Below are 24,274 nucleotides of genomic sequence, written 5' to 3'. Positions count from 1 at the left end.
CTGTATACTGCTCCCTATGGGCACTCTGTCCTGTATACTGCTCCCTATGGGCTCTCTCTCCTGTATACTGCTCCCTATGGGCTCTCTGTCCTGTATACTGCTCCCTATGGGCACTCTGTCCTGTATACTGCTCCCTATGGGCTCTCTCTCCTGTATACTGCTCCCTATGGGCTCTCTGTCCTGTATACTGCTCCCTATGGGTACTCTGTCCTGTATACTGCTCCCTATGGGTACTCTGTCCTGTATACTGCTCCCTATGGGCACTCTGTCCTGTATTCTGCTCCCTATGGGCTCTCTGTCCTGTATACTGCTCCCTATGGGCACTCTGTCCTGTATACTGCTCCCTATGGGCACTCTGTCCTGTATACTGCTCCCTATGGGCACTCTGTCCTGTATATTGCTCCCTATGGGCACTCTGTCCTGTATATTGCTCCCTATGGGCACTCTGTCCTGTATACTGCTCCCTATGGGCACTCTGTCCTGTATTCTGCTCCCTATGGGCACTCTGTTCTGTATACTGCTCTCTATGGGCACTCTGTCCTGTATACTGCTCCCTATGGGCACTCTCTCCTGTATACTGCTCCCTATGGGCACTCTGTCCTGTATACTGCTCCCTATGGGCACTCTGTCCTGTATACTGCTGCCTATGGGCACTCTGTCCTGTATACTGCTCCCTATGGGCTCTCTGTCCTGTATACTGCTCCCTATGGGCTCTCTGTCCTGTATACTGCTCCCTATGGGCTCTCTGTCCTGTATACTGCTCCCTATGGGCACTCTGTCCTGTATACTGCTCCCTATGGGCACTCTGTCCTGTATACTGCTCCCTATGGCCTCTCTGTCCTGTGTACTGCTCCCTATGGGCACTGTGTCCTGTATACTGCTCCCTATGGGCACTCTCTCCTGTATACTGCTCCCTATGGGCACTCTGTCCTGTATACTGCTCCCTATGGGCTCTCTGTCCTGTATACTGCTCCCTATGGGCACTCTGTCCTGTATACTGCTCCCTATGGGCTCTCTGTCCTGTATACTGCTCCCTATGGGCACTCTGTCCTGTATACTGCTCCCTATGGGCACTCTGTCCTGTATACTGCTCCCTATGGGCACTCTGTCCTGTATACTGCTCCCTATGGGCACTCTGTCCTGTATACTGCTCCCTATGGGCTCTCTGTCCTGTATACTGCTCCCTATGGGCACTCTGTCCTGTATACTGCTCCCTATGGGCTCTCTGTCCTGTATACTGCTCCCTATGGGCACTCTGTCCTGTATACTGCTCCCTACGGGCACTCTGTCCTGTATACTGCTCCCTACGGGCACTCTGTCCTGTATATTGCTCCCTATGGGCACTCTGTCCTGTATACTGCTCCCTATGGGCACTCTGTCCTGTATACTGCTCCCTATGGGCACTCTGTCCTATATTCTGCTCCCTATGGGCACTCTGTTCTGTATACTGCTCTCTATGGGCACTCTGTCCTGTATACTGCTCCCTATGGGCACTCTCTCCTGTATACTGCTCCCTATGGGCACTCTCTCCTGTATACTGCTCCCTATGGGCACTCTGTCCTGTATACTGCTCCCTATGGGCTCTCTGTCCTGTATACTGCTCCCTATGGGCACTCTATCCTGTATACTGCTCCCTATGGGCACTCTGTCCTGTATACTGCTCCCTATGGGCTCTCTGTCCTGTATACTGCTCCCTATGGGCACTCTGTCCTGTATACTGCTCCCTATGGGCACTCTGTCCTGTATACTGCTCCCTATGGGCTCTCTCTCCTGTATACTGCTCCCTATGGGCTCTCTGTCCTGTATACTGCTCCCTATGGGCACTCTGTCCTGTATACTGCTCCCTATGGGCTCTCTCTCCTGTATACTGCTCCCTATGGGCTCTCTGTCCTGTATACTGCTCCCTATGGGTACTCTGTCCTGTATACTGCTCCCTATGGGTACTCTGTCCTGTATACTGCTCCCTATGGGCACTCTGTCCTGTATTCTGCTCCCTATGGGCTCTCTGTCCTGTATACTGCTCCCTATGGGCACTCTGTCCTGTATACTGCTCCCTATGGGCACTCTGTCCTGTATACTGCTCCCTATGGGCACTCTGTCCTGTATATTGCTCCCTATGGGCACTCTGTCCTGTATATTGCTCCCTATGGGCACTCTGTCCTGTATACTGCTCCCTATGGACACTCTGTCCTGTATTCTGCTCCCTATGGGCACTCTGTTCTGTATACTGCTCTCTATGGGCACTCTGTCCTGTATACTGCTCCCTATGGGCACTCTCTCCTGTATACTGCTCCCTATGGGCACTCTCTCCTGTATACTGCTCCCTATGGGCACTCTGTCCTGTATACTGCTCCCTATGGGCTCTCTGTCCTGTATACTGCTCCCTATGGGCACTCTGTCCTGTATACTGCTCCCTATGGGCACTCTGTCCTGTATACTGCTCCCTATGGGCTCTCTGTCCTGTATACTGCTCCCTATGGGCTCTCTGTCCTGTATACTGCTCCCTATGGGCACTCTGTCCTGTATACTGCTCCCTATGGGCACTCTGTTCTGTATACTGCTCCCTATGGCCTCTCTGTCCTGTGTACTGCTCCCTATGGGCACTGTGTCCTGTATACTGCTCCCTATGGGCACTCTCTCCTGTATACTGCTCCCTATGGGCACTCTGTCCTGTATACTGCTCCCTATGGGCTCTCTGTCCTGTATACTGCTCCCTATGGGCACTCTGTCCTGTATACTGCTCCCTATGGGCACTCTCTCCTGTATACTGCTCCCTATGGGCACTCTGTCCTGTATACTGCTCCCTATGGACTCTCTGTCCTGTATACTGCTCCCTATGGGCTCTCTGTTCTGTATACTGCTCCCTATGGGCTCTCTGTCCTGTATACTGCTGCCTATGGGCACTCTGTCCTGTATACTGCTCCCTATGGGCTCTCTGTCCTGTATACTGCTCCCTATGGGCTCTCTGTCCTGTATACTGCTCCCTATGGGCTCTCTGTCCTGTATACTGCTCCCTATGGGCACTCTGTCCTGTATACTGCTGCCTATGGGCACTCTGTCCTGTATACTGCTCCCTATGGGCTCTCTGTCCTGTATACTGCTCCCTATGGGCTCTCTGTCCTGTATACTGCTCCCTATGGGCTCTCTGTCCTGTATACTGCTCCCTATGGGCACTCTGTCCTGTATACTGCTCCCTATGGGCACTCTGTTCTGTATACTGCTCCCTATGGCCTCTCTGTCCTGTGTACTGCTCCCTATGGGCACTGTGTCCTGTATACTGCTCCCTATGGGCACTCTCTCCTGTATACTGCTCCCTATGGGCACTCTGTCCTGTATACTGCTCCCTATGGGCTCTCTGTCCTGTATACTGCTCCCTATGGGCACTCTGTCCTGTATACTGCTCCCTATGGGCACTCTCTCCTGTATACTGCTCCCTATGGGCACTCTGTCCTGTATACTGCTCCCTATGGACTCTCTGTCCTGTATACTGCTCCCTATGGGCTCTCTGTTCTGTATACTGCTCCCTATGGGCTCTCTGTCCTGTATACTGCTCCCTATGAGAACTCTGTCCTGTATACTGCTCCCTATGGGCTCTCTGTCCTGTATACTGCTCCCTATGGGCACTCTCTCCTGTATACTGCTCCCTATGGGCACTCTCTCCTGTATACTGCTCCCTATGGGCTCTCTGTCCTGTATACTGCTCCCTATGGGCACTCTGTCCTGTATTCTGCTCACTATGGGCTCTCTGTCCTGTATACTGCTCCCTATGGGCTCTCTCTCTCCTGTATACTGCTCCCTATGGGCTCTCTGTCCTGTATACTGCTCCCTATGGGCTCTCTGTCCTGTATACTGCTCCCTATGGGCTCTCTGTCCTGTATACTGCTCCCTATGGGCACTCTGTCCTGTATACTGCTCCCTATGGGCTCTCTGTCCTGTATACTGCTCCCTATGGGCACTCTGTCCTGTATACTGCTCCCTATGGGCACTCTGTCCTGTATACTGCTCCCTATGGGCTCTCTGTCCTGTATACTGCTCCCTATGGGCACTCTGTCCTGTATACTGCTCCCTATGGGCACTCTCTCCTGTATACTGCTCCCTATGGGCACTCTGTCCTGTATACTGCTCCCTATGGGCACTCTGTCCTGTATACTGCTCCCTATGGGCACTCTCTCCTGTATAATGCTCCCTATGGGCTCTCTGTCCTGTATACTGCTCCCTATGGGCACTCTGTCCTGTATACTGCTCTCTATGGGCACTCTCTCCTGTATAATGCTCCCTATGGGCTCTCTGTCCTGTATACTGCTCCCTATGGGCTCTCTGTCCTGTATACTGCTCCCTATGGGCACTCTGTCCTGTATACTGCTCCCTATGGGCTCTCTGTCCTGTATACTGCTCCCTATGGGCTCTCTGTCCTGTATACTGCTCCCTATGGGCACTCTGTCCTGTATACTGCTCCCTATGGGCACTCTGTCCTGTATACTGCTCCTTATGGGCTCTCTGTCCTGTATACTGCTCCCTATGGGCTCTCTGTCCTGTATACTGCTCCCTATGGGCTCTCCGTCCTGTATACTGCTCCCTATGGGCTCTCTGTCCTGTATACTGCTCCCTATGGGCACTCTGTCCTGTATACTGCTCCCTATGGGCGCTCTGTCCTGTATACTGCTCCCTATGGGCGCTCTGTCCTGTACACTGCTCCATATGGGCGCTCTGTCCTGTATACTGCTCCCTATGGGCACTCTGTCCTGTATACTGCTCCCTATGAGCACTCTGTCCTGTATACTGCTCCCTATGAGCACTCTATCCTGTATACTGCTCCATATGGGCACTCTGTCCTGTATACTGCTCCCTATGGGCTCTCTCTCCTGTATACTGCTCCCTATGGGCTCTCTGTCCTGTATACTGCTCCCTATGGGCTCTCTCTCCTGTATACTGCTCCCTATGGGCACTCTGTCCTGTATACTGCTCCCTATGGGCTCTCTCTCCTGTATACTGCTCCCTATGGGCTCTCTGTCCTGTATACTGCTCCCTGTGGGCTCTCTGTCCTGTATACTGCTCCCTATGGGCTCTCTCTCCTGTATACTGCTCCCTATGGGCACTCTGTCCTGTATACTGCTGCCTATGGGCACTCTGTCCTGTATACTGCTCCCTATGGGCTCTCTGTCCTGTATACTGCTCCCTATGGGCTCTCTGTCCTGTATACTGCTCCCTATGGGCTCTCTGTCCTGTATACTGCTCCCTATGGGCTCTCTGTCCTGTATACTGCTCCCTATGGGCACTCTGTCCTGTATACTGCTCCCTATGGGCACTCTGTCCTGTATACTGCTCTCTATGGGCTCTCTGTCCTGTATACTGCTCCCTATGGGCACTGTGTCCTGTATACTGCTCCCTATGGGCACTGTCCTGTATACTGCTCCCTATGGGCTCTCTGTCCTGTATACTGCTCCCTATGGGCTCTCTCTCCTGTATACTGCTCCCTATGGGCTCTCTCTCCTGTATACTGCTCCCTATGGGCTCTCTGTCCTGTATACTGCTGCCTATGGGCACTCTGTCCTGTATACTGCTCCCTATGGGCTCTCTGTCCTGTATACTGCTCCCTATGGGCTCTCTGTCCTGTATACTGCTCCCTATGGGCTCTCTGTCCTGTATACTGCTCCCTATGGGCACTCTGTCCTGTATACTGCTGCCTATGGGCACTCTGTCCTGTATACTGCTCCCTATGGGCTCTCTGTCCTGTATACTGCTCCCTATGGGCTCTCTGTCCTGTATACTGCTCCCTATGGGCTCTCTGTCCTGTATACTGCTCCCTATGGGCACTCTGTCCTGTATACTGCTCCCTATGGGCACTCTGTCCTGTATACTGCTCCCTATGGCCTCTCTGTCCTGTGTACTGCTCCCTATGGGCACTGTGTCCTGTATACTGCTCCCCATGGGCACTCTCTCCTGTATACTGCTCCCTATGGGCACTCTGTCCTGTATACTGCTCCCTATGGGCTCTCTGTCCTGTATACTGCTCCCTATGGGCACTCTGTCATGTATACTGCTCCCTATGGGCTCTCTGTCCTGTATACTGCTCCCTATGGGCACTCTGTCCTGTATACTGCTCCCTATGGGCACTCTGTCCTGTATACTGCTCCCTATGGGCACTCTGTCCTGTATACTGCTCCCTATGGGCTCTCTGTCCTGTATACTGCTCCCTATGGGCACTCTGTCCTGTATACTGCTCCCTATGGGCTCTCTGTCCTGTATACTGCTCCCTATGGGCACTCTGTCCTGTATACTGCTCCCTATGGGCACTCTGTCCTGTATACTGCTCCCTATGGGCACTCTGTCCTGTATATTGCTCCCTATGGGCACTCTGTCCTGTATATTGCTCCCTATGGGCACTCTGTCCTGTATACTGCTCCCTATGGGCACTCTGTCCTGTATTCTGCTCCCTATGGGCACTCTGTCCTGTATTCTGCTCCCTATGGGCACTCTGTTCTGTATACTGCTCTCTATGGGCACTCTGTCCTGTATACTGCTCCCTATGGGCACTCTCTCCTGTATACTGCTCCCTATGGGCACTCTCTCCTGTATACTGCTCCCTATGGGCACTCTGTCCTGTATACTGCTCCCTATAGGCTCTCTGTCCTGTATACTGCTCCCTATGGGCACTCTGTCCTGTATACTGCTCCCTATGGGCACTCTGTCCTGTATACTGCTCCCTATGGGCTCTCTGTCCTGTATACTGCTCCCTATGGGCTCTCTGTCCTGTATACTGCTCCCTATGGGCTCTCTGTCCTGTATACTGCTCCCTATGGGCACTCTGTCCTGTATACTGCTCCCTATGGGCACTCTGTCCTGTATACTGCTCCCTATGGGCTCTCTGTCCTGTATACTGCTCCCTATGGGCTCTCTGTCCTGTTTACTGCTCCCTATGGGCATTGTGTCCTGTATACTGCTCCCTATGGGCACTCTGTCCTGTATACTGCTCCCTATGGGCTCTCTGTCCTGTATACTGCTCCCTATGGGCTCTCTGTCCTGTATACTGCTCCCTATGGGCTCTCTGTCCTGTATACTGCTCCCTATGGGCACTCTGTCCTGTATACTGCTCCCTATGGGCACTCTGTCCTGTATACTGCTCCCTATGGGCTCTCTGTCCTGTATACTGCTCCCTATGGGCTCTCTGTCCTGTTTACTGCTCCCTATGGGCATTGTGTCCTGTATACTGCTCCCTATGAGCACTCTGTCCTGTATACTGCTCCCTATGGGCACTGTGTCCTGTATACTGCTCCCTATGGGCACTCTCTCCTGTATACTGCTCCCTATGGGCACTCTGTCCTGTATACTGCTCCCTATGGGCTCTCTGTCCTGTATACTGCTCCCTATGGGCACTCTGTCCTGTATACTGCTCCCTATGGGCACTCTGTCCTGTATACTGCTCCCTATGGGCTCTCTGTCCTGTATACTGCTCCCTATGGGTACTCTGTCCTGTATACTGCTCCCTATGGGTACTCTGTCCTGTATACTGCTCCCTATGGGCACTCTGTCCTGTATTCTGCTCCCTATGGGCTCTCTGTCCTGTATACTGCTCCCTATGGGCACTCTGTCCTGTATACTGCTCCCTATGGGCACTCTGTCCTGTATACTGCTCCCTATGGGCACTCTGTCCTGTATATTGCTACCTATGGGCACTCTGTCCTGTATATTGCTCCCTATGGGCACTCTGTCCTGTATACTGCTCCCTATGGGCACTCTGTCCTGTATTCTGCTCCCTATGGGCACTCTGTTCTGTATACTGCTCTCTATGGGCACTCTGTCCTGTATACTGCTCCCTATGGGCACTCTCTCCTGTATACTGCTCCCTATGGGCACTCTCTCCTGTATACTGCTCCCTATGGGCACTCTGTCCTGTATACTGCTCCCTATGGGCTCTCTGTCCTGTATACTGCTCCATATGGGCACTGTGTCCTGTATACTGCTCCCTATGAGCACTCTGTCCTGTATACTGCTCCTTATGGGCACTGTGTCCTGTATACTGCTCCCTATGGGCACTCTCTCCTGTATACTGCTCCCTATGGGCACTCTCTCCTGTATACTGCTCCCTATGGGCTCTCTGTCCTGTATACTGCTCCCTATGGGCACTCTGTCCTGTATACTGCTCCCTATGGGCACTCTGTCCTGTATACTGCTCCCTATGGGCTCTCTCTCCTGTATACTGCTCCCTATGGGCTCTCTGTCCTGTATACTGCTCCCTATGGGCTCTCTATTCTGTATACTGCTCTCTATGGGCACTCTGTCCTGTATACTGCTCCCTATGGGCACTCTGTCCTGTATACTGCTCCCTATGGGCACTGTGTCCTGTATACTGCTCCCTATGGGCACTGTGTCCTGTATACTGCTCCCTATGGGCACTCTCTCCTGTATAATGCTCTCTATGGGCTCTCTGTCCTGTATACTGCTCTCTATGGGCTCTCTCTCCTGTATACTGCTCCCTATGGGCTCTCTGTCCTGTATACTGCTGCCTATGGGCACTCTGTCCTGTATACTGCTCCCTATGGGCTCTCTGTCCTGTATACTGCTCCCTATGGGCTCTCTGTCCTGTATACTGCTCCCTATGGGTTCTCTGTCCTGTATACTGCTCCCTATGGGCACTCTGTCCTGTATACTGCTGCCTATGGGCACTCTGTCCTGTATACTGCTCCCTATGGGCTCTCTGTCCTATATACTGCTCCCTATGGGCTCTCTGTCCTGTATACTGCTCCCTATGGGCTCTCTGTCCTGTATACTGCTCCCTATGGGCACTCTGTCCTGTATACTGCTCCCTATGGGCACTCTGTCCTGTATACTGCTCCCTATGGCCTCTCTGTCCTGTATACTGCTCCCTATGGGCACTGTGTCCTGTATACTGCTCCCTATGGGCACGCTCTCCTGTATACTGCTCCCTATGGGCACTCTGTCCTGTATACTGCTCCCTATGGGCTCTCTGTCCTGTATACTGCTCCCTATGGGCACTCTGTCCTGTATACTGCTCCCTATGGGCTCTCTGTTCTGTATACTGCTCCCTATGGGCACTCTGTCCTGTATACTGCTCCCTATGGGCACTCTGTCCTGTATACTGCTCCCTATGGGCACTCTGTCCTGTATACTGCTCCCTATGGGCTCTCTGTCCTGTATACTGCTCCCTATGGGCACTCTGTCCTGTATACTGCTCCCTATGGGCTCTCTGTCCTGTATACTGCTCCCTATGGGCACTCTGTCCTGTATACTGCTCCCTATGGGCACTCTGTCCTGTATTCTGCTCCCTATGGGCACTCTGTCCTGTATATTGCTCCCTATGGGCACTCTGTCCTGTATATTGCTCCCTATGGGCACTCTGTCCTGTATACTGCTCCCTATGGGCACTCTGTCCTGTATTCTGCTCCCTATGGGCACTCTGTTCTGTATACTGCTCTCTATGGGCACTCTGTCCTGTATACTGCTCCCTATGGGCACGCTCTCATGTATACTGCTCCCTATGGGCACTCTCTCCTGTATACTGCTCCCTATGGGCACTCTGTCCTGTATACTGCTCCCTATGGGCTCTCTGTCCTGTATACTGCTCCCTATGGGCACTCTGTCCTGTATACTGCTCCCTATGGGCACTCTGTCCTGTATACTGCTCCCTATGGGCTCTCTGTCCTGTATACTGCTCCCTATGGGCTCTCTGTCATGTATACTGCTCCCTATGGGCACTCTGTCCTGTATACTGCTCCTTATGGGCTCTCTGTCCTGTATACTGCTCCCTATGGGCTCTCTGTCCTGTATACTGCTCCCTATGGGCACTGTGTCCTGTATACTGCTCCCTATGGGAACTCTGTCCTGTATTCTGCTCACTATGGGCTCTCTGTCCTGTATACTGCTCCCTATGGGCTCTCTCTCTCTCCTGTATACTGCTCCCTATGGGCTCTCTGTCCTGTATACTGCTCCCTATGGGCTCTCTGTCCTGTATACTGCTCCCTATGGGCACTCTGTCCTGTATACTGCTCCCTATGGGCTCTCTGTCCTGTATACTGCTCCCTATGGGCACTCTGTCCTGTATACTGCTCCATATGGGCTCTCTGTCCTGTATACTGCTCCCTATGGGCACTCTGTCCTGTATACTGCTCCCTATGGGCACTCTCTCCTGTATACTGCTCCCTATGGGCACTCTGTCCTGTATACTGCTCCCTATGGGCACTCTGTCCTGTATACTGCTCCCTATGGGCACTCTCTCCTGTATAATGCTCCCTATGGGCTCTCTGTCCTGTATACTGCTCCCTATGGGCACTCTGTCCTGTATACTGCTCTCTATGGGCACTCTCTCCTGTATAATGCTCCCTATGGGCTCTCTGTCCTGTATACTGCTCCCTATGGGCTCTCTGTCCTGTATACTGCTCCCTATGGGCACTCTGTCCTGTATACTGCTCCCTATGGGCACTCTGTCCTGTATACTGCTCCCTATGGGCTCTCTGTCCTGTATACTGCTCCCTATGGGCACTCTGTCCTGTATACTGCTCCCTATGGGCACTCTGTCCTGTATACTGCTCCTTATGGGCACTCTGTCCTGTATACTGCTCCCTATGGGCTCTCTGTCCTGTATACTGCTCCCTATGGGCTCTCTGTCCTGTATACTGCTCCCTATGGGCTCTCTGTCCTGTATACTGCTCCCTATGGGCACTCTGTCCTGTATACTGCTCCCTATGGGCACTCTGTCCTGTATACTGCTCCCTATGGGCGCTCTGTCCTGTACACTGCTCCATATGGGCGCTCTGTCCTGTATACTGCTCCCTATGGGCACTCTGTCCTGTATACTGCTCCCTATGAGCACTCTGTCCTGTATACTGCTCCCTATGAGCACTCTATCCTGTATACTGCTCCATATGGGCACTCTGTCCTGTATACTGCTCCCTATGGGCTCTCTCTCCTGTATACTGCTCCCTATGGGCTCTCTGTCCTGTATACTGCTCCCTATGGGCTCTCTCTCCTGTATACTGCTCCCTATGGGCACTCTGTCCTGTATACTGCTCCCTATGGGCTCTCTCTCCTGTATACTGCTCCCTATGGGCTCTCTGTCCTGTATACTGCTCCCTATGGGCTCTCTGTCCTGTATACTGCTCCCTATGGGCTCTCTCTCCTGTATACTGCTCCCTATGAGCACTCTGTCCTGTATACTGCTGCCTATGGGCACTCTGTCCTGTATACTGCTCCCTATGGGCTCTCTGTCCTGTATACTGCTCCCTATGGGCTCTCTGTCCTGTATACTGCTCCCTATGGGCTCTCTGTCCTGTATACTGCTCCCTATGGGCTCTCTGTCCTGTATACTGCTCCCTATGGGCTCTCTGTCCTGTATACTGCTCCCTATGGGCACTCTGTCCTGTATACTGCTCCCTATGGGCACTCTGTCCTGTATACTGCTCTCTATGGGCTCTCTGTCCTGTATACTGCTCCCTATGGGCACTGTGTCCTGTATACTGCTCCCTATGGGCACTGTCCTGTATACTGCTCCCTATGGGCACTCTCTCCTGTATAATGCTCCCTATGGGCTCTCTGTCCTGTATACTGCTCCCTATGGGCTCTCTCTCCTGTATACTGCTCCCTATGGGCTCTCTGTCCTGTATACTGCTGCCTATGGGCACTCTGTCCTGTATACTGCTCCCTATGGGCTCTCTGTCCTGTATACTGCTCCCTATGGGCTCTCTGTCCTGTATACTGCTCCCTATGGGCTCTCTGTCCTGTATACTGCTCCCTATGGGCACTCTGTCCTGTATACTGCTGCCTATGGGCACTCTGTCCTGTATACTGCTCCCTATGGGCTCTCTGTCCTGTATACTGCTCCCTATGGGCTCTCTGTCCTGTATACTGCTCCCTATGGGCACTCTGTCCTGTATACTGCTCCCTATGGCCTCTCTGTCCTGTATACTGCTCCCTATGGGCACTGTGTCCTGTATACTGCTCCCTATGGGCACTCTCTCCTGTATACTGCTCCCTATGGGCACTCTGTCCTGTATACTGCTCCCTATGGGCTCTCTGTCCTGTATACTGCTCCCTATGGGCACTCTGTCCTGTATACTGCTCCCTATGGGCTCTCTGTCCTGTATACTGCTCCCTATGGGCACTCTGTCCTGTATACTGCTCCCTATGGGCACTCTGTCCTGTATACTGCTCCCTATGGGCACTCTGTCCTGTATACTGCTCCCTATGGGCTCTCTGTCCTGTATACTGCTCCCTATGGGCACTCTGTCCTGTATACTGCTCCCTATGGGCTCTCTGTCCTGTATACTGCTCCCTATGGGCACTCTGTCCTGTATACTGCTCCCTACGGGCACTCTGTCCTGTATACTGCTCCCTATGGGCACTCTGTCCTGTATATTGCTCCCTATGGGCACTCTGTCCTGTATATTGCTCCCTATGGGCACTCTGTCCTGTATACTGCTCCCTATGGGCACTCTGTCCTATATTCTGCTCCCTATGGGCACTCTGTTCTGTATACTGCTCTCTATGGGCACTCTGTCCTGTATACTGCTCCCTATGGGCACTCTCTCCTGTATACTGCTCCCTATGGGCACTCTGTTCTGTATACTGCTCTCTATGGGCACTCTGTCCTGTATACTGCTCCCTATGGGCACTCTCTCCTGTATACTGCTCCCTATGGGCACTCTCTCCTGTATACTGCTCCCTATGGGCACTCTGTCCTGTATACTGCTCCCTATGGGCTCTCTGTCCTGTATACTGCTCCCTATGGGCACTCTATCCTGTATACTGCTCCCTATGGGCACTCTGTCCTGTATACTGCTCCCTATGGGCTCTCTGTCCTGTATACTGCTCCCTATGGGCACTCTGTCCTGTATACTGCTCCCTATGGGCACTCTGTCCTGTATACTGCTCCCTATGGGCTCTCTCTCCTGTATACTGCTCCCTATGGGCTCTCTGTCCTGTATACTGCTCCCTATGGGCACTCTGTCCTGTATACTGCTCCCTATGGGCTCTCTCTCCTGTATACTGCTCCCTATGGGCTCTCTGTCCTGTATACTGCTCCCTATGGGTACTCTGTCCTGTATACTGCTCCCTATGGGTACTCTGTCCTGTATACTGCTCCCTATGGGCACTCTGTCCTGTATTCTGCTCCCTATGGGCTCTCTGTCCTGTATACTGCTCCCTATGGGCACTCTGTCCTGTATACTGCTCCCTATGGGCACTCTGTCCTGTATACTGCTCCCTATGGGCACTCTGTCCTGTATACTGCTCCCTATGGGCACTCTGTCCTGTATATTGCTCCCTATGGGCACTCTGTCCTGTATATTGCTCCCTATGGGCACTCTGTCCTGTATACTGCTCCCTATGGGCACTCTGTCCTGTATTCTGCTCCCTATGGGCACTCTGTTCTGTATACTGCTCTCTATGGGCACTCTGTCCTGTATACTGCTCCCTATGGGCACTCTCTCCTGTATACTGCTCCCTATGGGCACTCTCTCCTGTATACTGCTCCCTATGGGCACTCTGTCCTGTATACTGCTCCCTATGGGCTCTCTGTCCTGTATACTGCTCCCTATGGGCACTCTGTCCTGTATACTGCTCCCTATGGGCACTCTGTCCTGTATACTGCTCCCTATGGGCTCTCTGTCCTGTATACTGCTCCCTATGGGCTCTCTGTCCTGTATACTGCTCCCTATGGGCTCTCTGTCCTGTATACTGCTCCCTATGGGCACTCTGTCCTGTATACTGCTCCCTATGGGCACTCTGTCCTGTATACTGCTCCCTATGGGCTCTCTGTCCTGTATACTGCTCCCTATGGGCTCTCTGTCCTGTATACTGCTCCCTATGGGCACTGTGTCCTGTATACTGCTCCCTATGAGCACTCTGTCCTGTATACTGCTCCCTATGGGCACTGTGTCCTGTATACTGCTCCCTATGGGCACTCTCTCCTGTATACTGCTCCCTATGGGCACTCTGTCCTGTATACTGCTCCCTATGGGCTCTCTGTCCTGTATACTGCTCCCTATGGGCACTCTGTCCTGTATACTGCTCCCTATGGGCACTCTGTCCTGTATACTGCTCCCTATGGGCTCTCTCTCCTGTATACTGCTCCCTATGGGCTCCCAGTCCTGTATACTGCTCCCTATGGGTACTCTGTCCTGTATATTGCTCCCTATGGGCACTCTGTCCTGTATTCTGCTCCCTATGGGCACTCTGTCCTGTATACTGCTCCCTATGGGCTCTCTATTCTGTATACTGCTCTCTATGGGCACTCTGTCCTGTATACTGCTCCCTATGGGCACTCTGTCCTGTATACTGCTCCCTATGGGCACTGTGTCCTGTATACTGCTCCCTATGGGCACTGTGTCCTGTATACTGCTCCCTATGGGCACTCTCTCCTGTATAATGCTCTCTATGGGCTCTCTGTCCTGTATACTGCTCTCTATGGGCTCTCTCTCCTGTATACTGCTCCCTATGGGCTCTCTGTCCTGTATACTGCTGCCTATGGGCACTCTGTCCTGTATACTGCTCCCTATGGGCTCTCTGTCCTGTATACTGCTCCCTATGGGCTCTCTGTCCTGTATACTGCTCCCTATGGGTTCTCTGTCCTGTATACTGCTCCCTATGGGCACTCTGTCCTGTATACTGCTGCCTATGGGCACTCTGTCCTGTATACTGCTCCCTATGGTCTCTCTGTCCTGTATACTGCTCCCTATGGGCTCTCTGTCCTGTATACTGCTCCCTATGGGCTCTCTGTCCTGTATACTGCTCCCTATGGGCACTCTGTCCTGTATACTGCTCCCTATGGGCACTCTGTCCTGTATACTGCTCCCTATGGCCTCTCTGTCCTGTATACTGCTCCCTATGGGCACTGTGTCCTGTATACTGCTCCCTATGGGCACGCTCTCCTGTATACTGCTCCCTATGGGCACTCTGTCCTGTATACTGCTCCCTATGGGCACTCTGTCCTGTATACTGCTCCCTATGGGCACTCTGTCCTGTATACTGCTCCCTATGGGCTCTCTGTTCTGTATACTGCTCCCTATGGGCACTCTGTCCTGTATACTGCTCCCTATGGGCACTCTGTCCTGTATACTGCTCCCTATGGGCACTCTGTCCTGTATACTGCTCCCTATGGGCTCTCTGTCCTGTATACTGCTCCCTATGGGCTCTCTGTCCTGTATACTGCTCCCTATGGGCTCTCTGTCATGTATACTGCTCCCTATGAGCACTCTGTCCTGTATACTGCTCCCTATGGGCTCTCTGTCCTGTATACTGCTCCCTATGGGCACTCTCTCCTGTATACTGCTCCCTATGGGCACTCTGTCCTGTATACTGCTCCCTATGGGCTCTCTGTCCTGTATACTGCTCTCTATGGGCACTCTGTCCTGTATACTGCTCCCTATGGGCACTCTGTCCTGTATACTGCTCCCTATGGGCTCTCTCTCCTGTATACTGCTCCCTATGGGCTCTCTGTCCTGTATACTGCTCCCTATGGGCACTCTGTCCTGTATACTGCTCCCTATAGGCACTCTGTCCTGTATTCTGCACCCTATGGGCACTCTGTCCTGTATACTGCTCCCTATGGGCTCTCTATTCTGTATACTGCTCTCTATGGGCACTCTGTCCTGTATACTGCTCCCTATGGGCACTCTGTCCTGTATACTGCTCCCTATGGGCACTGTGTCCTGTATACTGCTCCCTATGGGCACTGTGTCCTGTATACTGCTCCCTATGGGCACTCTCTCCTGTATAATGCTCCCTATGGGCTCTCTGTCCTGTATACTGCTCCCTATGGGCTCTCTCTCCTGTATACTGCTCCCTATGGGCTCTCTGTCCTGTATACTGCTGCCTATGGGCACTCTGTCCTGTATACTGCTCCCTATGGGCTCTCTGTCCTGTATACTGCTCCCTATGGGCTCTTTGTCCTGTATACTGCTCCCTATGGGCTCTCTGTCCTGTATACTGCTCCCTATGGGCACTCTGTCCTGTATACTGCTGCCTATGGGCACTCTGTCCTGTATACTGCTCCCTATGGGCTCTCTGTCCTGTATACTGCTCCCTATGGGCTCTCTGTCCTGTATACTGCTCCCTATGGGCTCTCTGTCCTGTATACTGCTCCCTATGGGCACTCTGTCCTGTATACTGCTCCCTATGGGCACTCTGTCCTGTATACTGCTCCCTATGGCCTCTCTGTCCTGTATACTGCTCCCTATGGGCACGCTCTCCTGTATACTGCTCCCTATGGGCACGCTCTCCTGTATACTGCTCCCTATGGGCACTCTGTCCTGTATACTGCTTCCTATGGGCTCTCTGTCCTGTATACTGCTCCCTATGGGCACTCTGTCCTGTATACTGCTCCCTATGGGCTCTCTGTCCTGTATTCTGCTCCCTATGGGCACTCTGTCCTGTATACTGCTCCCTATGGGCACTCTGTCCTGTATACTGCTCCCTATGGGCACTCTGTCCTGTATACTGCTCCCTATGGGCTCTCTGTCCTGTATACTGCTCCCTATGGGCACTCTGTCCTGTATACTGCTCCCTATGGGCTCTCTGTCCTGTATACTGCTCCCTATGGGCACTCTGTCCTGTATACTGCTCCCTATGGGCACTCTGTCCTGTATACTGCTCCCTATGGGCACTCTGTCCTGTATATTGCTCCCTATGGGCACTCTGTCCTGTATATTGCTCCCTATGGGCACTCTGTCCTGTATACTGCTCCCTATGGGCACTCTGTCCTGTATTCTGCTCCCTATGGGCACTCTGTTCTGTATACTGCTCTCTATGGGCACTCTGTCCTGTATACTGCTCCCTATGTGCACTCTCTCCTGTATACTGCTCCCTATGGGCTCTCTGTCCTGTATACTGCTCCCTATGGGCTCTCTGTCCTGTATACTGCTCCCTATGGGCACTGTGTCCTGTATACTGCTCCCTATGAGCACTCTGTCCTGTATACTGCTCCCTATGGGCACTGTGTCCTGTATACTGCTCACTATGGGCACTCTCTCCTGTATACTGCTCCCTATGGGCACTCTGTCCTGTATACTGCTCCCTATGGGCTCTCTGTCCTGTATACTGCTCCCTATGGGCTCTCTGTCCTGTATACTGCTCCCTATGGGCACTCTGTCCTGTATACTGCTCCCTATGGGCACTCTGTCCTGTATACTGCTCCCTATGGGCTCTCTGTCCTGTATACTGCTCCCTATGGGCTCTCTGTCCTGTATACTGCTCCCTATGGGCACTCTCTCCTGTATACTGCTCCTTATGGGCACTCTCTCCTGTATACTGCTCCCTATGGGCACTCTCTCCTGTATACTGCTCCCTATGGGCACTCTGTCCTGTATACTGCTCCCTATGGGCTCTCTGTCCTGTATACTGCTCCCTATGGGCTCTCTGTCCTGTATACTGCTCCCTATGGGCACTCTGTCCTGTATACTGCTCCCTATGGGCACTCTGTCCTGTATACTGCTCCCTATGGGCTCTCTGTCCTGTATACTGCTCCCTATGGGCACTCTGTCCTGTATACTGCTCCCTATGGGCACTCTGTCCTGTATACTGCTCCCTATGGGCTCTCTGTCCTGTATACTGCTCCCTATGGGCTCTCTGTCCTGTATACTGCTCCCTATGGGCACTCTCTCCTGTATACTGCTCCTTATGGGCACTCTCTCCTGTATACTGCTCCCTATGGGCACTCTCTCCTGTATACTGCTCCCTATGGGCACTCTCACCTGTATACTGCTCCCTATGGGCTCTCTGTCCTGTATACTGCTCCCTATGGGCACTCTGTCCTGTATACTGCTCCCTATGGGCTCTCTGTCCTGTATACTGCTCCCTATGGGCTCTCTGTCCTGTATACTGCTCCTTATGGGTTCTCTGTCCTGTATACTGCTCCCTATGGGCTCTCTGTCCTGTATACTGCTCCCTATGGGCACTCTGTCCTGTATACTGCTCCCTATGGGCTCTCTGTCCTGTATACCGCTCCCTATGGGTACTCTGTCCTGTATACTGCTCCCTATGGGCACTCTGTTCTGTATACTGCTCCCTATGGGCTCTCTGTCCTGTATACTGCTCCCTATGGGCACTCTGTCCTGTATACTGCTCCCTATGGGCACTCTGTCCTGTATACTGCTCCCTATGGGCACTCTGTCCTGTATACTGCTCCCTATGGGCTCTCTGTCCTGTATACTGCTCCTTATGGGCTCTCTGTCCTGTATACTGCTCCCTATGGGCACTCTGTCCTGTATACTGCTCCCTATGGGCACTCTGTCCTGTATACTGCTCCCTATGGGCACTCTGTCCTGTATACTGCTCCCTATGGGCACTCTGTCCTGTATACTGCTCCCTATTGGCTCTCTGTCCTGTATACTGCTCCCTATGGGCACTCTGTCCTGTATACTGCTCCCTATGGGCACTCTGTCCTGTATACTGCTCCCTATTGGCTCTCTGTCCTGTATACTGCTCCCTATGGGCACTCTGTCCTGTATACTGCTCCCTATGGGCTCTCTGTCCTGTATACTGCTCCATATGGGCTCTCTGTCCTGTATACTGCTCCCTATGGGCTCTCTGTCCTGTATACTGCTCCCTATGGGCACTCTGTCCTGTATACTGCTCCCTATGGGCTCTCTGTCCTGTATACTGCTCCCTATGGGCACTCTGTCCTGTATACTGCTCCCTATGGGCTCTCTGTCCTGTATACTGCTCCCTATGGGCTCTCTGTCCTGTATACTGCTCCTTATGGGTTCTCTGTCCTGTATACCGCTCCCTATGGGTACTCTGTCCTGTATACTGCTCCCTATGGGCACTCTGTTCTGTATACTGCTCCCTATGGGCTCTCTGTCCTGTATACTGCTCCCTATGGGCACTCTGTCCTGTATACTGCTCCCTATGGGCTCTCTGTCCTGTATACTGCTCCCTATGGGCTCTCTGTCCTGTATACTGCTCCCTATGGGCACTCTGTCCTGTATACTGCTCCCTATGGGCTCTCTGTCCTGTATACTGCTCCCTATGGGCACTCTCTCCTGTATACTGCTCCCTATTGGCTCTCTGTCCTGTATACTGCTCCCTATGGGCACTCTGTCCTGTATACTGCTCCCTATGGGCACTCTGTCCTGTATACTGCTCCCTATTGGCTCTCTGTCCTGTATACTGCTCCCTATGGGCACTCTGTCCTGTATACTGCTCCCTATGGGCTCTCTGTCCTGTATACTGCTCCATATGGGCTCTCTGTCCTGTATACTGCTCCCTATGGGCTCTCTGTCCTGTATACTGCTCCCTATGGGCACTCTGTCCTGTATACTGCTCCCTATGGGCACTCTCCCCTGTATAATGCTCCCTATGGGCTCTCTGTCCTGTATACTGCTCCCTATGGGCACTCTGTCCTGTATACTGCTCTCTATGGGCACTCTCTCCTGTATAATGCTCCCTATGGGCTCTCTGTCCTGTATACTGCTCCCTATGGGCTCTCTGTCCTGTATACTGCTCCCTATGGGCACTCTGTCCTGTATACTGCTCCCTATGGGCTCTCTGTCCTGTATACTGCTCCCTATGGGCACTCTGTCCTGTATACTGCTCCCTATGGGCACTCTGTCCTGTATACTGCTCCCTATGGGCACTCTGTCCTGTATACTGCTCCTTATGGGCTCTCTGTCCTGTATACTGCTCCCTATGGGCTCTCTGTCCTGTATACTGCTCCCTATGGGCTCTCTCTCCTGTATACTGCTCCCTATGGGCTCTCTGTCCTGTATACTTCTCCCTATGGGCTCTCTGTCCTGTATACTGCTCCCTATGGGCACTCTGTCCTGTATACTGCTCCCTATGGGATCTCTGTCCTGTATACTGCTCCCTATGGGCACTCTGTCCTGTATACTGCTCCCTATGGGCACTCTGTCCTGTATACTGCTCCTTATGGGCTCTCTGTCCTGTATACTGCTCCCTATGGGCACTCTGTCCTGTATACTGCTCCCTATGGGCACTCTGTCCTGTACACTGCTCCATATGGGCGCTCTGTCCTGTATACTGCTCCCTATGGGCACTCTGTCCTGTATACTGCTCCCTATGAGCACTCTGTCCTGTATACTGCTCCCTATGAGCACTCTATCCTGTATACTGCTCCATATGGGCACTCTCTCCTGTATACTGCTCCCTATGGGCTCTCTCTCCTGTATACTGCTCCCTATGGGCACTCTGTCCTGTATACTGCTCCCTATGGGCTCTCTCTCCTGTATACTGCTCCCTATGTGCTCTCTGTCCTGTATACTGCTCCCTATGGGCTCTCTCTCCTGTATACTGCTCCCTATGGGCTCTCTGTCCTGTATACTGCTCCCTATGAGCACTCTGTCCTGTATACTGCTGCCTATGGGTACTCTGTCCTGTATACTGCTCCCTATGGGCTCTCTGTCCTGTATACTGCTCCCTATGGGCTCTCTGTCCTGTATACTGCTCCCTATGGGCTCTCTGTCCTGTATACTGCTCCCTATGGGCTCTCTGTCCTGTATACTGCTCCCTATGGGCTCTCTGTCCTGTATACTGCTCCCTATGGGCACTCTGTCCTGTATACTGCTCCCTATGGGCACTCTGTCCTGTATACTGCTCCCTATGGGCTCTCTGTCCTGTATACTGCTCCCTATGGGCACTGTGTCCTGTATACTGCTCCCTATGGGCACTGTGTCCTGTATACTGCTCCCTATGGGCACTCTCTCCTGTATAATGCTCCCTATGGGCTCTCTGTCCTGTATACTGCTCCCTATGGGCTCTCTGTCCTGTATACTGCTCCCTATGGGCACTCTGTCCTGTATACTGCTCCCTATGGGCTCTCTGTCCAGTATACTGCTCCCTATGGGCTCTCTGTCCTGTATACTGCTCCCTATGGGCACTCTGTCCTGTATACTGCTCCCTATGGGCTCTCTGTAATGTATACTGCTCCCTATGGGCACTCTGTCCTGTATACTGCTCCCTATGGGCACTCTGTCCTGTATACTGCTCCCTATGGGCACTCTGTCCTGTATACTGCTCCTTATGGACTCTCTGTCCTGTATACTGCTCCCTATGGGCTCTCTGTCCTGTATACTGCTCCCTATGGGCTCTCTGTCCTGTATACTGCTCCATATGGGCTCTCTGTCCTGTATACTGCTCCCTATGGGCACTCTGTCCTGTATACTGCTCCCTATGGGCACTCTGTCCTGTATACTGCTCCCTATGGGCACTCTGTCCTGTACACTGCTCCATATGGGCGCTCTGTCCTGTATACTGCTCCCTATGGGCACTCTGTCCTGTATACTGCTCCCTATGGGCACTCTGTCCTGTATACTGCTCCCTATGAGCACTCTATCCTGTATACTGCTCCCTATGGGCACTCTGTCCTGTATTCTGCTCCCTATGGGCACTCTGTTCTGTATACTGCTCTCTATGGGCACTCTGTCCTGTATACTGCTCCCTATGGGCACTCTGTCCTGTATACTGCTCCCTATGGGCACTCTCTCCTGTATACTGCTCCCTATGGGCACTCTGTCCTGTATACTGCTCCCTATGGGCTCTCTGTCCTGTATACTGCTCCCTATGGGCACTCTGTCCTGTATACTGCTCCCTATGGGCACTCTGTCCTGTATACTGCTCCCTATGGGCTCTCTGTCCTGTATACTGCTCCCTATGGGCTCTCTGTCCTGTATACTGCTCCCTATGGGCACTCTGTCCTGTATACTGCTCCCTATGGGCTCTCTGTCCTGTATACTGCTCCCTATGGGCACTCTGTCCTGTATACTGCTCCCTATGGGCACTCTGTCCTGTATACTGCTCCCTATGGGCACTCTCTCCTGTATACTGCTCCCTATGGGCACTCTCTCCTGTATACTGCTCCCTATGGGCTCTCTGTCCTGTATACTGCTCCCTATGGGCACTCTGTCCTGTATACTGCTCCCTATGGGCACTCTGTCCTGTATACTGCTCCCTATGGGCTCTCTGTCCTGTATACTGCTCCCTATGGGCACTCTCTCCTGTATACTGCTCCCTATGGGCACTCTGTCCTGTATACTGCTCCCTATGGGCTCTCTGTCCTGTATACTGCTCCCTATGGGCACTCTGTCCTGTATACTGCTCCCTATGGGCTCTCTGTCCTGTATACTGCTCCCTATGGGCACTCTCTCCTGTATACTGCTCCCTATGGGCACTCTGTCCTGTATACTGCTCCCTATGGGCTCTCTGTCCTGTATACTGCTCCCTATGGGCACTCTGTCCTGTATACTGCTCCCTATGGGCACTCTGTCCTGTATACTACTCCCTATGGGCTCTCTATTCTGTATACTGCTCTCTATGGGCACTCTCTCCTGTATACTGCTCCCTATGGGCACTCTCTCCTGTATACTGCTCCCTATGGGCACTCTCTCCTGTATACTGCTCCCTATGGGCTCTCTGTCCTGTATACTGCTCCCTATGGGCACTCTGTCCTGTATACTGCTCCCTATGGGCTCTCTGTCCTGTATACTGCTCCCTATGGGCTCTCTGTCCTGTATACTGCTCCCTATGAGCTCTCTCTCCAGTATACTGCTCCCTATGGGCTCTCTGTCCTGTATACTGCTCCTTATGGGTTCTCTGTCCTGTATACTGCTCCCTATGGGCTCTCTGTCCTGTATACTGCTCCCTATGGGCACTCTGTCCTGTATACTGCTCCCTATGGGCTCTCTGTCCTGTATACTGCTCCCTATGGGCACTCTGTCCTGTATACTGCTCCCTATGGGCACTCTGTTCTGTATACTGCTCCCTATGGGCTCTCTGTCCTGTATGCTGCTCCCTATGGGCACTCTGTCCTGTATACTGCTCCCTATGGGCACTCTGTCCTGTATACTGCTCCCTATGGGCACTCTGTCCTGTATACTGCTCCCTATGGGCTCTCTGTCCTGTATACTGCTCCTTATGGGCTCTCTGTCCTGTATACTGCTCCCTATGGGCACTCTGTCCTGTATACTGCTCCCTATGGGCACTCTGTCCTGTATACTGCTCCCTATGGGCACTCTGTCCTGTATACTGGTCCCTATGGGCACTCTGTCCTGTATACTGCTCCCTATTGGCTCTCTGTCCTGTATACTGCTCCCTATGGGCACTCTGTCCTGTATACTGCTCCCTATTGGCTCTCTGTCCTGTATACTGCTCCCTATGGGCACTCTGTCCTGTATACTGCTCCCTATGGGCTCTCTGTCCTGTATACTGCTCCATATGGGCACTCTGTCCTGTATACTGCTCCCTATGGGCTCTCTGTCCTGTATACTGCTCCCTATGGGCACTCTGTCCTGTATACTGCTCCCTAAGGGCACTCTGTCCTGTATACTGCTCCCTATGGGCACTCTGTCCTGTATACTGCTCCCTATGGGCACTCTGTCCTGTATACTGCTCCCTATGGGCTCTCTGTCCTGTATACTGCTCCCTATGGGCACTCTCTCCTGTATACTGCTCCCTATGGGCTCTCTCTCCTGTATACTGCTCCCTATGGGCTCTCTCTCCTGTATACTGCTCCCTATGGGCTCTCTGTCCTGTATACTGCTCCCTATGGACTCTCTGTCCTGTATACTGCTCCCTATGGGCTCTCTGTCCTGTATACTGCTCCCTATGGGCTCTCTGTCATGTATACTGCTCCCTATGGGCTCTCTGTCCTGTATACTGCTCCCTATGGGCTCTCTGTCCTGTATACTGCTCCCTATGGGCACTCTCTGTCCTGTATACTGCTCCCTATGGGCACTCTGTCCTGTATACTGCTCCCTATGGGCACTCTGTATTGTATACTGCTCCCTATGGGCACTCTGTCCTGTATACTGCTCCCTATGGGCACTCTGTCCTGTATACTGCTCTCTATGGGTACTGTCTCCTGTATACTGCTCCCTATGGGCACTCTCTCCTGTATACTGCTCCCTATGGGCTCTCTGTCCTGTATACTGCTCCCTATGGGCACTCTTTCCTTTATACTGCTCCCTATGGACACTCTGTCCTGTATACTGCTCCCTATGGGCACTCTGTCCTGTATACTGCTCCCTATGGGCACTCTGTCCTGTATACTGCTCCCTATGGGCACTCTGTCCTGTATACTGCTCCCTATGGGCACTCTGTCCTATATACTGCTCCCTATGGGCACTCTGTCCTGTATACTGCTCCCTATGGGCTCTCTGTCCTGTATACTGCTCCCTATGGGCACTCTGTCCTGTATACTGCTCCCTATGGGCACTCTGTCCTGTATACTGCTCCCTATGGGCTCTCTGTCCTGTATACTGCTCCCTATGGGCTCTCTGTCCTGTATACTGCTCCCTATGGGCACTCTGTC

Source organism: Hyla sarda, chromosome 8 (genome assembly GCF_029499605.1).
Source record: "Hyla sarda isolate aHylSar1 chromosome 8, aHylSar1.hap1, whole genome shotgun sequence".
Lineage (NCBI taxonomy): Eukaryota > Metazoa > Chordata > Amphibia > Anura > Hylidae > Hyla > Hyla sarda.
This window is presented reverse-complemented; position numbering follows the sequence as displayed.